The 12,003-nt window shown below is 34.7% G+C and overlaps 1 protein-coding gene across 6 annotated transcripts in view; it reads left to right on the forward strand.

Annotated features, from left to right (window-relative positions):
* Positions 1-12,003, forward strand: part of Tenm1 (teneurin transmembrane protein 1) — a 786,931-nt gene that overhangs the window by 128,606 nt on the left and 646,322 nt on the right. For 4 of the 6 annotated variants that reach the window (XM_048335936.1, XM_048335935.1, XM_048335938.1 and 1 more), the window contains one exon: positions 2,990-3,019. The exons of the other annotated variants lie outside the window; for them this stretch is intronic. The gene's annotated coding sequence lies outside the window, so the exon portion shown is untranslated. The remainder of the gene's footprint in view (positions 1-2,989; positions 3,020-12,003) is intronic. 6 annotated transcript variants of the gene reach the window in all.

Raw genomic sequence — 12,003 nt, forward strand, 5'->3', positions numbered from 1 at the left:
ACCTGACTTATGTAACTGTAACTCCTCTGTACATCATCTTTACAAGAACAATTTAAAAAACAGAAAAGAAGAAATAAAGAAAAAAGAAAATGAGAAAAGAAATATGTTTGCAACTGTGTTGATTACCCCTAAAACCAAAATAGAACGACAGAGCATTTGCCCCTGATAAGTTGATGTTCAACAATTCAGGAAGAGAAGGTCTTACATACTTACATTGAAACCTAATGGATGAGGCTAAATTCAGATAAAATAGATGGATCTAAAATATGCCATCATGCAGACTATACACATGTTGATGGAACAACTCCAAGTAAAGGACAGATTGTTATGGGGTCAGGTGGGTCTAGAACTCTGTACAGATCTTGCTGCTGATACTTTCTTGATGTTAAAGGAATATATTATTTTCCAACCTAAAATTATAGGCTTAAGTTAAACATGAGAAAATATTTTGATGATAATAAAATATATTGACTATGTTTTACAGTACATTTTGGGACTAAGTCCAAGGAAATATAAGACACACTTTTTGATGTCTATGTTTCATTTGTTATGCATAGGTAATTATTTTTGAGATGTAAGATATAGATAAAGTATCTGATATTTAATGTCCAAAAGAACTCACGTAGGTAACCAAATGAGAATTCTGGACGGATCTCACAGAACAATGATTCTAAGGATTAATGACAGCATAATGACGAGGAAATTCAGCAGTCTATGGAGTGAAGGAGATTGGGTTCAAATAATGTCGGACTGTGATACTTACCAGGTGTGTGATTTTGCTATCAAAATGTTAATATAATTAATGAGACCCATATAATATGATCAATTATCTCATCCCTATGCATATACAGAGGGAATACAACCTCGTGTGCACACAGAAACTTAAACTCAAAGGTTCATAGCAGCATTATCCCTAATAGCTAAAAATCTGTGCTCATTTTTTTTCATTGCTGTGACAAGTAAGAAAATAACTTACAAGGTAGGAAAGATTTATTTGGCTCACAGTTTCAGGGGCTTTAGTCCATGCTAACTAGATCCATTGTTTCTGGGTCTCTGATGAGATCCATCATGGCAGAAGAGCATGATGGGAGAGCTGCTCACTTCATGACAATTAGGAAACAGAAAGCAGACAGCCAAAAAAGGACCAAGGAGGCTGGGAATGTGACCTAGTGGTAGAGTGCTTGCCTAACATGCATTAAGCCTTGGGTTCGATTCCTCAGCACCACATAAACAGAAAAATCCAGGAGTGATGCTGTGGCTCAAGTGGCAGAGTGCTAGCCTTAAGCAAAAGGAAGCCAGGGACAGTGCTCAGTCCCTAAGTCCAAGGCCCTGGACTGGCAAGAAAGGACCAAGGAATGATGTTCTCCCAAGAACACTCACCAGTTACATATTTTCTCCTAGTTATCTCACACTTTGTAAAGTTTCTAGCTCTTCCAAGACAGTGCCACAAGTTTGGTAACAAGTCTTCAGTCCAAGGATGTTTTCAAACTGTAACAAAAGCAATTGGTAAATGACTAAAATGCAGTATATTCCATCATACAAACAGTGAAGTTCTAGTGAATACTACAAAATGAAAAAGTCCCCAAAACATTATGTTAAATGAAAGAATCCAGATACAAAAGAGGATTCTATGATCCCATTCTTGTGAACTGTTCTTAGATAACAAACTTATAGATATGGAAATTGTACTGTTGTTGTCAGGGGTCAGGGTGGGAATAGGGAATGGCTATGCGTGTGTGCAAAAGATGATTAAAGTTATAAAAATATGTTTGTGGCGATAGTTTCACAACTCAGTAAATGGTCTAAAATTATAAACTTGTGGATTTGTAAACAGGTGAACTTTATAGTCTGTCAGCTGAGGTACAAAGGTATACTGAATTCAAACATCAAGTAATAAATGTTTATTAAATGGTAGCTTTTGACATTGCTGAAACAATCAGAGGAAATCCCTGAAGGAATTGGACCTTTAATGACTAAAGATGTATGTGGTGTGCTAAGGCCACTTACCAGTCTTTTGATAGTTTTACATCTGAGCAAACAGGCCAGATGGGCCTGCCTGAAGCCCTAGGCAGAGTGGCCAGTTCAGGAATCCAGAGGATAAGGGTAATATTGTGCATATGTATGCAAAATAATTAGTAATCCAACTATCTTTACCAGTGATTTATGGAAACATATAATCACCAGATTACCTTCCTTCCAGTCTTATGAGTTACTTAAGTAAATCCTCTCATCCACATAATACACTCCAACTTTTCAAGAAACTCAGTGAGGTCAGTGGAGTGGAGAAGGGGCATCTCCAAATGTCTTCTCCATGTTGTCTAGAATTTTAAGGATTTCCCACCAAACTTGAAGAAGGAAATCCTTACAGTGTTTAATCTATGTGCTGTGATAAGATCATGACCTTTTCAGAAATGCCTTTGATGTCAATCCTAATCCTACTAAATTTTACTTGACAGCTTGAGAATGAAACATTATAAACTCATTTGTCAAGCATCTCAGTAATCTGTTGTGGCAATAATCTGCTCCAACTCAACCCTGCAGTGATAGGCTTTGGTGAATGATGTATGTTGACTTGTAAGGAACTTATTAAGTGTTAGACCACTGATTAATGAAGTAAAAATGCACTAGGTAGACCTTGAAGTGATAAACTGGACAGGAGCCTTGGCAGACATTAGTGTTTCCTGCCCACTATCATGCTATGATTTATTTTGAGAATGATGACTACTCATTTTCTTACCCACATACCTACAATGCTACAGAGGAAAAACTGTTGACAGTAGACACAGAAATAAAAAAATATTGCAGGTAACTCCTGTTTTCAGTTTTAATTACCATTATAAAACTGAAAAAAACATACAGATTGAATTTGAGAAAGCCCATTTTTCTTCATGTGACCTTCCTGATGTTAAATGTAAAAACTATGCTATTATTTTTGATAATATACACATAAAAGACCAAGGAAACTGAAATTGCATTTTTATTTTTTCAGGTTCATTTTATGGTTGGCCATTACAACAAAGTAAGTATGCGATATTTTTAGTTGATCATCCATTAAGTTTTAGAAGGTATTTAATCTCTTCTTCATCAATGTGTCCCATTTCTGTAAAGACCACACACACTGAAGTTTACACACTGAAGGTCTATGATTATTTTGTTGTTACTGCTTTATTTAATACATTCATATATTTAGAGGTTTATTCCTAGTAAAATCTATGTCAACAGAGGTTTCTGAGTGCATAGAAGATTGACAGCATACAGCATATTCATTTTCCTCTCCTCTGTATTAAACCCTTAATGTAACGCACAAAGTTAGACACAAAATATTCTATGCTATTAGAGACTGGAAGTTCCTATATACATATTGAGGCTTCTTTGTAATAAATGTCCTTATTTTATTGTCCAAGTTAAAATTTACTTCAACATTCCAAACTATAGCTTCTGAAGTTGATTTTCCTTTCTCTTTATTTTATTTTTTGCCATTCCTGGGGCTGGAACTCTGGGCCTAGTCGCTATCCCTGAACTCCTTTGTGCTCAAGGCTAGCATTCTACCAGTTGAGCCACAGTATCACTTCTGACTTTTTAAGTAGCTTATTGGAGATAAATCTCATGGAGTTTCCTGCCCAGGCTGGCTTTGAACGGTGATCCTCAGAGCTCAGCTTCCTGAGTAGCTAGGATTACAGGCATGAACCAGAGAAGACTGGTTCTAGTTTCTTTTTAAAGATAATCTTTAATATGATGTTAAGACAAATGACATAATATTGTCCCAGTAAACAACAACAGCAAAATGCTATGCTACATTCATAAAATCCCAACCTGAATAAGCTATCAAAACAGAGGGAATGTGACCGATTCCATTAGAACTGAAACATTTATCAGGGTTTCATTACTATTTCTTTCATAAACTTTTGAATATTTCCTGCCCATTCATCCCTGAAAATTATTAGTACAACAATTCCAAACTTTGCTGGAAAGGAATTCAATTATGAAGAAGAACAATTTCTTTCAAGTTACAAGTTATTAGCTGAATAACACAAAGAAATTCTTCAAATGTTGGTCCCCAATGGGTACTCATAAATTACTACCAAATTGCAACTAATGGCAATTCTTGCACTGCCACCACTGGTAGATAAATCTATGCCATATTATTTAGGCTTTTATTGTCTCTTAAAACATCATCAGATTGATTTTAGAGTATCAAGGATATAAAATAAATACACAAGGTACCTTTTTAATGAAGGAGAGGAAAGCCAAATTTTGTGCTTTAGAATTCTAGCATCAAAAGGGAATTAACATTTCAGAGTGCCTTCTTGTTTTCAGCACAAAATTATCTTTTTTCAATTTGACTTTAAAGAACATAGTTTGTTGTACAAGAAAATTTACAGGACCTACAAAAAGCAAATCTACTTTTTCATTCTATGTTTACCATTAGCAAGCTATATGACCTTAAAACATCAAAGTTCCCTGTGACTTCGTTTTGACCTCTGTAATTTGATGACTCATAAGATCACTTCAATATCCGATCATTTAATAAGATAAATACACTTAATAACATCTATGTTAGTTATAATAATGTATCTTATATAACTTGACAGAAATATAGAAATGCAAAATTAGTCAAGTTTTGATATAAAAACTATGTAGCTATTGAGACAGGTAATAATATAAACTAATGCTTTTATAAATTGAAGCAAAAATAATTTTGAACAACTTGGTACCATATCAGTGGTAGATAGAGATTTGAAGATTAAATATTTATTTTTCTTTCATGCATAATAATGACTAATATGGATCTATAATATGAAATATCTCAATTTTCACAGTGAACCGATTTTAGTTGAGGCCTCTATGTGTAGTATGTGCTGGTTTTGGAGTTTGAACTCGGGGTTTGGATGCTATCCCTGAGCATTTTGTTCAAAGACAGCACTCTAACACTTCTGGCTTTTTGGTGATTAACTGGAAATAATAAAATCACAGACTTTGCTGCCTGAGCTGGCTTCAAACTGTGATCTCAGATCTCAGCCTCTTGAGTACCTAGGATTACAGGAATTAGCCACTGGTGCCCTGTTTAATTGAAACTTTTTTTAAAATTAAGTGACCTATCTATCTTTTACTTCACTCTTTGTCATTAAAACATTTTATAAAACTGCAGTCCATTTTATGACATGAATGAGTACAATTTAGTGAACATAATTGCATCTTACTGTAGCTTCCAGCTTATTGTTTTCTGAGAGGGTCTCAAGTGCTCATTCTGAAATCAGTTCTTATTGTAGTAGGAAAATGGGAGATTGGGATGAATGAATCTTTATTGTCCCCATTTCTCAAGAGAGGAGTATTTTTTCTTATTTTATAAATCCAGGGTATTTGTTTGCTTAGTTACCATGTTGACTTTTCTCATAAAAGTTGAGTGTGCAACATGAAATGAAATGTTTCATTAATTGAGATTGAGTTAATTAAGGTTTTACTGTACATAAAATCTTAACTAGTAATGTAGAGATCTGGTTGCTTTTCAAGGAAAGTACTATGTTCAGTTTTGGATGTGTGATTTAGATGGTATCATAGGCTTGCTACATCGTGGTATGCAAAAGAGATAAAACAGAAAAGAGAAGATCAAACATATTATTTGAAATGGTGAAATAAATTATAATATTTGTGGTGAAGATAAATGATGAACAAAAGATATAGCTATCTGATGAACTTTCTGGTGGAAAGTGAGTAGAATGCTCAGCTTGAAAGAGACAAGAAAGTTTGCTTTGTTCAATCCTGTCTATGTATATTTGTATAGCATTTGATCCTTTCTACATTATTCCTTTTGGTGACTAGGATTATATGGAGAATATCTGAGGCTGCCTTTCCATTCATGACTTCTTCTATTACCCTTGTATTCATATAAAAGTCAAACCTTTATCACCTACTGGGAAGAGCCATACAGGATATATTTCTAATGTACCACAGCCTATTAGATATTTGAAATTAGTAAATCACTTCTTCTTTTAACCTACTTTTTTTTAATTCCTGTAAATTTTAACAAGTACACTTCAAGTCTAGAAGGTAAAGTACACTCCAAGTCTAGAAGGTAAAGACATAGTAAGACTACTACTCTCCTGCTTAAAAATTATCACTGGCTCTCTATTGTCCACAATATAACATTCACATACTTATCATGATATTCAAAACTCTGGCTACTTTTGACCTTGAATATTTCCCCCAAACTAGCTACTGCAAATTTTTCTGCTTTTAAATAAGTCATTCATTATACCTTAACTCTTATCCTTGCTGGGATCTTCTCTTGACAGTAATACTGTGCTTTCTTTTAAAAATATTTTTTTCATTTTTAATTCTTATTTTATTATCAAATTGATGTACAGAGAGGTTACAGTTTCATATATTAGGCCTTGGGTACATTTCTTGTACTGTTTGTAAAGCCCTAAGTCGTGTTTTCTATTCTATCTAATCTTCCTAGATATATCTTCATATCTATATTCTTTACTCAGAAAACAGATTCCTAATATGTTACTATAATCTTAATTAGAGCTAATGCTATTGTTATATCATTTCTAATTTTTCTTTATTTTTTTCAGCTAGAAAGTGAACTCTTAATATTGAACACCAGATATGGTTCATATCTCTTCCCTCTATATGGTATAATCTTTTATTCATTCAATATATAACTTCATTTGTCAAACCATCATATTCCTTTCTTATAAACTTTTGCCTTTCTTTGTTAAAGAAAGGAGCATATATCTTTTTGTCTGTTCCCTATTTCACTGTTTCATATCTTTTCCCATGTCTATTAAGGAGCAGAACTTTGAGAAGGTCTAATGGGGGATTATGATGGCAAATGAAAACAATATTTATCCTATGAGGAAAAATCCTAAAATTGTCATACCACCGTCAGCACCCAGCTTCATGCTGGGTTGCTTCTAGCATAATTCCCACTGAAGCATTATAACAGCTATGATTATTTGTAAGTCATTGGCATGTTTATTAGTTCATATTTTCTTGTTTAACAATGCAAATCAGGATGTTTTACTTAAAATAATATGCATTTGAGTAAATGGTATTACAGTGCCAGTTCTTAGTCTAGCTTTGAACATGCGGCTTTCAAAACAGTGCAGATCAATTCTCTATCAAATTTTAAGTGGAATTTTAGAATATTATAGTCCATTTCAAAGCCAACTTTTATATTCTCAAAAAAAAAATAAAGAGGGGAAAGGTATGGCTCATGCCTGTAATCCTAGCTGCATACTCAGGAGGCTGAGATTTGAGGGTCATGGTTCAAGGCTAACATGGGCAGGAAAGTCCATGAGACTCTTTTTTTTTTTTCTGCCAGTCCTGGGCCTTGGACTCAGGGCCTGAGCACTGTCCCTGGCTTCTACTTGCTCAAGGCTAGCACTCTGCCACTTGAGTCACAGCGCCACTTCTGGCCATTTTCTGTATATTTGGTGCTGGGGAATCGAACCCAGGGCTTCAAGTACACGAGGCAAGCGCTCTTGCCTCTAGGCCATATCCCCAGCCCATCTATGAGACTCTTATGTCCAATTAGCCACCAAAACACTGGACGTGGAGCTGTGGCTCGAGTGATAGAGTATCAGTCTTGAACATAACATCTCAGGGACAGTGTACAGGCCGTGACTTCAAGCCTCAGGACCAGCACAAAAAAAAAGGGAGGGGAAGGATTCTAAGGAAAGTATAAAGGTTTGAAAGGCAACTTGAGGTCATTTTCTTTAGGTACATGTTTGAAAACACAAACAATCTACTTCTGAAACAAAATCAAGAAGTAACCACCACTTAGAGAAGCCACTTTAGACTGCAGCAACACTATGAAGGCCATGGCCTGCTGCCTGCCTTACCAATAGCCTCTGAATGATTATTGGCTTTGATGACTCAACTTCAGTTACTAAAAGCCTAGAAAAAAAAGAAAAAATAGATCAACTAGAACTCAAAATGGATAAACAGAGATTACTGCTTTTTAAAATAGAGGGGGAACAATATGAAAACCTTTTATTAGATAAAGTATATACCGTCCCCCTTTTCTGCCAAAAAAGAACACTTCAAATTCTTTCACTTGGTGTTTTTGGCCAAATTTCTCTTACCCACAAGGTTTCAATATAATAAAATGAAATCTATTTGAGCACCAATGTTACTTTGGGAATAAGTGGTGTGAAATACTTAGGAAGCTACTCCTGTCATTGAATTTTTGATAAGATTGGATTTTTCCCAAATGCTTTGAGTTAGATGCTAAGAACAATTAACCCCTTCCTTGGGGTATGGGGATATGGATGAGATGATAATAGTTGATATGCATCTCAGCAAATCAGTGTTCTCATATGGCAAGAAATAAACATTGACTCTCTGAGCTGCCATTTCTGTTTCTGAAAAAATTACATTTCAGAAAGCAATGAAAATGAAGCATTTGTCCCATGAATCCTATATTTATAAATAATGTATTGGGCCTTTTATGTTTTTCTTATGCCAAGTTTGCTTGACTTTAAATTAATGACACATCTCAACTTCAGTATGTAAATCAAATAAAAAAAACTAAGAATCATTGTAATTTAAAAAAAATCTTGCTTGGGGGAATTCATAGCAAGGTTGTCAGCCTCCACCCTTCTCTTGTCTAGTACACAATATTTTCTCCTAAGTATTGAATTTTTGCCACAACTTTGTGGTTCTTTTTTTTTTTGCTTGATCTGGAAAGAAGTCTTTAAAGAACAACTATGCATAATTCTCACTGAAAAGAACTCATTTTTTTTATTTTTTAATGTTCCTAGGTTGAAACAAACCCACCAAATGACAAACAAGAACATGGAAAGCAATTAGGACCTGAAACAAAGCTATGTTTTCCCCCACGTTTTATCACCATTGATTAATTGTACTAGAGCTTTCATTTTGATTTGTCCATATATGCATATATGTACCTTGGTCAGACTCACCTCCTCTGTCATTCTCCCTCCTCCCTCCCACCTCCTTTCCAAACTAATTTCAACAAGCTTCATTGTTATATATTCATACATGTACATAAATTATTTTGACGACATTCACCTTCCCCTCTTCCCAGTAGTACCACTCCCCAGATAGGACCTGTCTTAAATTCCTCATTCATTTTTAAGTATATGTTAATTGTTCATAGTGGTTTCATCATGGTATTTAGCACATGCATACACAGTACTTTAAACAGATTGACCCTTTCCCTCACTCTCACTTCCCCATCCCCCTACTCTATTGTTCAAAAACTTTCAGTGTGGGCTGGGGATATGGCCTAGTGGCAAGAGTGCTTGCCTCGTATACATGAGGCCGTGGGTTCGATTCCCCAGCACCACATATATAGAAAATGGCCAGAAGTGGCGCTGTGGCTCAAGTGGCAGAGTGCTAGCCTTGAGCAAGAAGAAGCCAGGGACAGTGCTCAGGCCCTGAGTCCAAGCCCCAGGACTGGCCAAAAAAAAAAAAAAACTTTCAGTGAGTATCACTTTATTATTTTCATTTACAGGCACAACATATCTGCCTGAATCTATGTACTTAAAAATTTCAACATTGTCTGAAATGAATATGTAACATGCCAAGATTTTATTGTTCAGTTCATTAAGTGGAATAATATTTGATTTTCATGAAAAAGTTTTAAAATTTTCAAAATTAACCAAATGGCAGTACAATTAAATTACAGTTTTAATCTGAAAGTGACCTTAGTGGTCATGTAATCTGATATCCTCTTTTTTTCAGATGACATAATTGAGACCCAGACAAAATACACAGAATTCCAGTATTATCTTGATATTCTCTCAGATAAGGTAGCTTGTCAGTGATCTTAGATGTTCCCTATGCAGTCTGTACTTTGGTGATTACAAGAGGAAACTAGCAATGAAAGAAGTTAAAAACTGCTATGCATTCTATGCATCAGGATCATGCTTAGTGTAGGAATGTACTTTGGGATAGAAACCAGTCAGAAGTGATATATCAAGTACGCAAGCCAAGAAAAATGGAGTTTCGGATACAAGTTATCCACAGAATACTCTTAATCTTTTCTGTAGTTTTCTGTTTTCAGGTTTCACTGATAGGACAAAGGGGTTCATATAAAATTCCATATATATAAATATATATATATACATATTTATGTATTTGGGCAAAGTTCATTTCCTCTACTATATTCTCTTAACCCTTGTCTTTCCTAACTTAAAAAAAAAGAACCTTTTGTGGGTTACTTTATTTGACCATTACAAATAAATATGTAATATTTCCAGTGCCCTTCAATTTCTTCATACTCTCTCCATTCCTTTTCCCCTTCTACTGACCCCTTCCATGGCACATGACATTTTCTCTTTTGCAGTCAAGTCCATATATAAGTATATATATGATATATATATATATATATATATTTCATCCATTTATTCAGTTGTGGAGTACCTACTCTGATTGATTCTACCACTTTTTATTAAGCTACAAGCATGAGTGTGTAGGTGTCCTTGTATCATCATCAAGAAAACAACAAATGCTAGCAAGAATTCAAGGAAAGAGGAACCATCACACACTATTGATAGAAATATAAACTATTACCACAATAATGGAAGTCAGTATAGAGGTGAATATAAAAGTTAAAACAAGCCTATGTATGACCTCACCAGGCCATTCTTGAAATGCCCTAAATCTTGTGGCAATCTTGTGTTCCTAAGTTCACAGTTTTGCCTGTTCACACTCTTGGCTTCTAGGCAGTTGCCATCTTTTAGATATAGATTATGGGTTAGTAGCATCCTTACAAGTAAATCATCTAACCCTATTGATTGAGACATTCTCAACAAATAACTATTAAACACATCGAGGAATGACATACTTTCATGTCTCTTAATTACCTAGTTGTATCTTCTGAGCATGTTCTATTTATTTGATTCTTGGGCTTCTAAGACAAGGAACCCACAATTAAACAGAAGAAGCAGATATACTTTGGACAGCATAAATCAGTCAGAATCGCTCTTCTTTTGTACAGTCTACATTTTTATTTAACACATCCTATGCTCAAATCACCTCATTCTCCTGCCAATTTACTGTGCTTGGAGACAACTAAAAGTTGGTAGTTTCTATACACAGCTATATTAAGCTAATTACTCCCATCGTATACTTAAAGTGTTTTAACACAAATGAAGATCTCAGAAACATCTGCCTTTGAAATTATAGCAATGTTTGGCTCATAATTTCATCCTGGAATAAATTTAGAGTGCCATGTTTGTGTCACTCAACAAGCTAGATATACGTAATTTATTCTAGATTATATTCAAACTGTATTCCATTTCCCACAATATGAATAAAAATGTTAAATACAATAAAGAATTGAAGATTTTAAGACAAATGAATCATTTATTTTAGTATGGCTGGTTCATTCTTTCATGCGACAACCTAATTTGTACCATCATTACTTCCGTGATTTTATTTTTAAGATCATAAAATAGCACATCACAGAGGAATGGAAAAATGTCCTGTTCAGTGTGCAACATATCTACCCATTTCTCTGCCTTGTGAATTTAGTCTGCCTACATCAAAGGCAGTAACAGCCTGTCAAGATATATTTGGAGTATTTCTATGTTGGCATCTGGTATTAGTTGCTTCTTTGTCTCAGAGCTAAGACACTGTTCTAAGAAATCTTTGATAATGGCTCAGAAACTCAATGGTTTTTTTTAATAGTGTCTCTTTGTAAATCCTGCCCTTCTATATACTCTTACGGAGGATTCTATTATTCTTTCTACTAAAAAAAAAAAAACAAATCTTTTCTACAGATGCAAAATAGGAGTTGACTATTTATTGATTTGAGGATTTGTTTGACAACTCTCACTACATCACTGGTCTAGCAGAGTACTTATTCATCCATTTTGAATCTTGCCCTAGATGCAGTTAAGAAAGCCTACAATCCTGCTGTTTTTAACCTCTGAATCTTTTATAAGTTGTAATGGGCTTAGCTGGTCAGGCCTTTTTCTTGGTTATGTCTTTTCAAATCTTTAAACTTTTCAAACCTTTAAAAAA

This window comes from Perognathus longimembris, chromosome 28 (genome assembly GCF_023159225.1).
Source record: "Perognathus longimembris pacificus isolate PPM17 chromosome 28, ASM2315922v1, whole genome shotgun sequence".
Taxonomy (NCBI): Eukaryota; Metazoa; Chordata; class Mammalia; order Rodentia; family Heteromyidae; genus Perognathus; species Perognathus longimembris.